Source organism: Tupaia chinensis, unplaced genomic scaffold, assembly GCF_000334495.1.
Source record: "Tupaia chinensis unplaced genomic scaffold, TupChi_1.0 Scaffold000115_1, whole genome shotgun sequence".
Taxonomy (NCBI): Eukaryota; Metazoa; Chordata; class Mammalia; order Scandentia; family Tupaiidae; genus Tupaia; species Tupaia belangeri.
The window spans coordinates 1,625,770-1,630,510 of NW_006159579.1; the positions used below are offsets into that span (position 1 = coordinate 1,625,770).

The 4,741-nt window shown below is 46.4% G+C and overlaps 1 protein-coding gene and 1 pseudogene across 2 annotated transcripts in view; one reads left to right on the forward strand and one right to left on the reverse strand.

Moving 5' to 3' along the window:
- Window positions 1-4,741, forward strand: part of ITCH (itchy E3 ubiquitin protein ligase) — a 196,019-nt gene that overhangs the window by 6,511 nt on the left and 184,767 nt on the right. The window lies entirely within an intron of this gene.
- On the reverse strand, window positions 2,186-3,076 carry LOC102491665 (60S ribosomal protein L7a pseudogene; annotated as a pseudogene).

A 4,741-nucleotide genomic window follows, 5' to 3' on the forward strand; every position in this document is an offset into this window, starting at 1 on the left:
GTTCACCAAAAAAAAAAAAAAAAAAAAAGAAAACACAGTTGACCTTGTGGGAGTCCAGCACCTTAACCACCATACCACCTGCTGGCCCCAGCGGCCTGCATGATTTTTTCATTCCTTTTTTTTTTTTAAGTGATCTTTTTAAATACAAATTGTTTATTTAATTCCGTTTTTTTTTTTTTTTTTTAAATCAGAGAAAGACAGGAAGAGAGAAAGGGAAAGCAAGAAAGCAGGTCACTAGGTCCAGGACTTGATCTGCCATCAGCTATTTGGTAAGCCAGCATCTTTAACTACCATGCCATCTGCCGGCTCTGCTCTGCGTGATTTTCAAGTTACTGGGTCTGGGACTTGAATCATGATGGGCACTGCGCCACCTGCTGGCCCCATTATTATTACTAGGCCATCAGGAAAGTTATGACACATTTTTGCATAAACACAAAAATACATCATGACTTTTCCTATGACCCAATATTTTAATTTGCTACAGGGCATATGCACTCACCAGAGAAAGAGAGAGAGAGAAAGTGAGAAAGAAAGCTGCCAGGTCTGAGACTCAAACTGTGGTCGGCTGTGTGGGGGTCCAGCACCCCATTCACCACACCACCTGCTGGCCCCCACATACCTTTTTTAAATTTAAGTTTTTTTTTGCCATAGGGCGTGTGCACTGGCCAGAGAGGAGAGAGAAAGTGAGAAATCACTCACCAAAGGAGATGGTCATATCATAATCCCTTCTCCTCCATTCTCCTCCTGGGATTTTGGGCATGCACACACACATGTCCAACATGATTTTCAAGCTGCTGGGTCTGGACTCAAATCCCAGTTGGCCATGTGGGAGTCCAGCACTACCTGCTAGCCCCTACGGTTTTAATAATACTAATTTCCAGGACCAGCAGTTAGTGTATGGCTATGTCACTGGACTCCCATGTAGTTAACTGCGGTTCGAGTCCCAGACCCGGTGGCTTAAACTCATGCTGGGTGTGTGTGCGTGAGTGCCCAAGATCCCCAGAGGAGAATGGAGGAGAAGGGATTGTGGTGTGGTCATGCCCCCTGGGGGGTGATTTCTTGCTTTCTGTCCCTCTGTCTCTCTCTGTCTTTCTGGTGAGTACACGCACCCTATAGTGAAATCTTCTCCAAAAAATAATAATAATACTCATTTCCATGAGCTTTTCAAAGACCCCCAATTTCTCCTTTTTCCTTTCTCTCTTTCTCTCTCTCTGTTCAAATTAAAAAATAATAACAAAGGAATAAAATAAATAATTCTTTTAAAAAATAATGGTTCCTAGACCTTATTCTAGAAATATAGGCAAAGGTTGCACTGAGTTACATGGTGCACCCTCTCCCCCCATCCTACCACAAAAAGGTGCATCCATCTGGAATCTGTGAACATGAATTTTTTTTAGAAAAACCATCTTTGTAGACACAGTTAAGTTAAAGATCTCATAATGAGATTATTCTGGATTAGGGTGGCCCCTACATCCAATGTCAAATGTCCTTATAAGGGAAGGGTAGGGTGGGATCAGCAGATGGCATAATGGTTACATTGCTGGACTCCCACATAGTGGATTGCATTCAAGTTCTGGAACCAGCCGCTTAAAACTCATGCTGGGTGGGTGTGCATGTGTGCCTAAAATCCTGAGAGGAGAATGGAGGAGAAGGGATTGCAGCGTGGCCATTCCTCCTGGGGGAGGGGGTGACTTCTCCTTTTCTATTTTTCTGTCCCTCCAAGTGCACATGCCCTATAGAAAAAATCTCTTAAAAAAAAGAGAGAGAGAGAAGGGAAGGGGAGAAGACAGACACAAAAACCACATGAAAACAGAGGCAGATGGGTCCTATGTCTACAAACGAGGGAATGTCAAGAATTGCCAGCTGTCACCTAAAACTAGAAGAGAAGCATGGGATAGATTCTCCTTGAGACTCTCCAGGAGGGGACCAGCAGATGGTTTAATGGTTAGGTTGCTGGGCTCCCCTGTAGTTGATTAGGATTTGAGGCCTGGACCTGGCAGCTTAAATCTCACGTGTGTGCGTGTGTGCCCAAGATCCCGAGAAGAGAAGGAATTGTGACTCTTTAAAAAGAGAGAGAGAGAGAGAATCTTCTGGAGAAGCCAACCCTGTTCAGACTAATTTCAGACTTCTAGCCTTCTTTGTTTCTTTTATCCATGAACAAAAGACTCCAATAGAGTTTTTCTGTTCTTTTGTTTTTGTTTTGAAGGAGAGCGTTTTAGTACTTGTATGTACAGAAAACTCAATAGCATACACTTAATCCAGTTTGGTGGCGAGCTCTTTAGCCTTTGCCTTTTCCAGCTTAGCGATGCGAGCCACAGATTTCGGGTCCAGGATGTTTCCTCCCCAGTGGCGGCGGATCTCATCGTATCTGTCATTGTAATTGGTCCTGATGGCTTCCACCAGCTTAGCCAGGGCACCTTTGTCCTCCGAGTTAACCTGTGTGAAGGCGACAGTGGTACAGGTTTTCCTGTGGATCAGGCGTCCCAACCTGGTCTTCCCCTTTGATAATACAGTAGGGAACCCCCATCTTCTGACACAGGGCAGGCAGGAAGACAACCAGCTCGATCGGGTCCACATCGTGTGCAATCACCACCAGCTGGGCCTTCTTGTTCTCCACCAAGGTAGTGACAGTGTTGACCCCTACCTGGAGGACCGGCAGCCTCTTAATGGGGACATCCCCTTTGCCGGTGGCCTTCCTCTCAGCCCAGGCCAGCAGCCGCTGCTGCTTCTCCTGCTTTGTCTCAGGCCTATACTTGTGGGCCAGCTTGAGCAGCTGAGTAGCTGTCTGGCGGTCCAGGGCCTGGGTGAACTTGTTAACGGCAGGAGGCACTTTCAGCCGCTTGTAGAGGATGGCCCTCTGACACTGCAGCCAGATGTAGCGAGGTCATTTGACAAAGCAGGTGAGGTCCCTCTTGGGCTGAATGTCCTGTCCTATGCCAAAATTCTTAGGCTTTTTCTCAAACAGGAGATTGACCACCTTCTTAGCCTCCTGCTTCTTCACCACAGCAGGGGACGGAGCCACCTTCTTGCCCTTGGCCTTCTTTCCCTTTGGCATCTTGGGATACTGGAGGAGAGAGCCGTTTGTTTTTTGTTTTAAAGAATTATTTTATTTAACTTTATTTTATTTATTTATTTAAATTTGACCAAAGAGGGACAGAGTGAGAGAGAGACGGAAAGTGAGAAGGCAAGCTGCCAGGTTCGTGACTCGAACCACAGTCGGCCATGTGGGAGTTCAGTGCTCTTAACCGCAATGCCACCTGCTGGCCCCTCCAATATAGGTTTTCTTTTTTTTTCTTTTTCTTTTCTTTTTCTAGAGAGGTTTTTGCTATAGGGCGCGTGCGCTCGCCAGACAGACAGAGAGAGACAGAGAGATAGAAAAAGAGAAATCACCCCCCAGAGGGGATGACCATGCCACAATCCCTTCTCCTCCATTTTCCTCTCGGGATCTTGGGCATGCACGCACACACGCATGGCATGAGTTTAAGCCACTGGGTCTGGGACTCGAACCACTGTCGACTATGTGGGAGTCCAGTGACATAGCCATTACACTAACTGCTGGTCCCAAATATAGGATTCCTTACATCACAATCATCTTCTAGTCTCAGCCAGCTCCAGGTCATGGGCATGTGCCTGGCTTGTTTAGGGAGGTCTCTAGGTGCAAAACCAGGACCTTCGCAGAACATCTAGTTACTATTATGCCACCATTCAGTCTCTGGCATGCAAAATTTTGAGAGAATATATTTCTGGGGAGTTTTGTTTGTTTGTTTTAAGAATTATTTAATTTTATTGATTCATTTTTATTTTAATTTGACTAGAGAGAGAGAGAGGGAAAGTGAGAAAGCAAGCCACCAAGTCTGGGAATCAAACCGTGGTCAGCCATGTGGGAGTGTCCAGCACCTCAACCACCATGCCACTTGCCAGTCCCTGTTTGTTTGTTTTTAAAAGATTTTTGCATGCACTGAAGAAACAGAAACAGGAAAAGTGAAAAATGAGCTCCCAGCGGGGATGGTCATACCACAATCCCTTCTCCATTCTTCTCTCTTGGGATTTTGGGCATGCATGCACACAGCATATTTCAAGCCACCAGGTCCAAGACTTGAACCTCAGTCAACTACTTTGAAGTCCAGCACCATAACCACTATACCGTCTGCTGGCTTCCCATTTCTGTTGTCTTAAGCCACCAAATCTAGGGTTCTTCATTACAGTAGTCCTAGGAATCCAATATACATGGTAAGGGGAGGAGAACATGGAGGAGATAGGCTGGGTGAAAGCCTGATTTGGAGACTCTGGTGACTCAGTTTCCCTTGTCCCCCTACTGAGGGGGAAAATGCAGAGAAAGCTGAGATGCTAGGGGGCAACAGTGAGAGTTGCTCAGGTAGTCATCCAACAACCATCCCAGGGACTGCAAAGCCTCCCAGAGAATGAATCATTCTAGCAGGTTATGGGTTTATTACCAAATACTTTTCATTTTAAGCATATGTGAGGAAGTGTCCTAAGAAAACCACTCTCAAGAGGATAGAGCATGGGAACCAGCAGTTAGCCTAATGGCTATGTCACTGGACTCCCACGTACTCGACTGCGGTTCGTGTCCTGGACCCAGTGGCTTAAAACTCATGCCGGGCAGGTGTGCATGCGTGCCCAAGATCCCGAGAGGAGAATGGAGGAGAAGGGATTGCGGCGTGCCCATCCCCCCTGGGGGGTGATTTCTCGCTTTCTGTCTCTATGTCTCTCTCTGTCTGGC